Source organism: Bison bison, unplaced genomic scaffold (assembly GCF_000754665.1).
Source record: "Bison bison bison isolate TAMUID 2011002044 unplaced genomic scaffold, Bison_UMD1.0 scf7180017864248, whole genome shotgun sequence".
NCBI classification, from domain to species: Eukaryota; Metazoa; Chordata; class Mammalia; order Artiodactyla; family Bovidae; genus Bison; species Bison bison.
In genome coordinates, this window is record NW_011494820.1 from 2,356,677 (window position 1) to 2,356,917 (window position 241).

Here is a 241-nt window from a genome sequence, read left to right on the forward strand (position 1 = left end):
CAAATTGCCAACATCCACTGGATCATGGACAAAGCAAGAGAGTTCCAGAAAAACATCTATTTCTGCTTTATTGACTCTGCCAAAGCCTTTGACTTTGTGGATCACAATAAACTGTGGAAAATTCTTCAAGAGATGGGAATACCAGACCACCTGAGCTGCCTCTTGAGAAATCTGTATGCAGGTCAGGAAGCAAGGGTTAGAACTGGACATGGAACAACAGACTGGTTCCAAATAGGAAAAG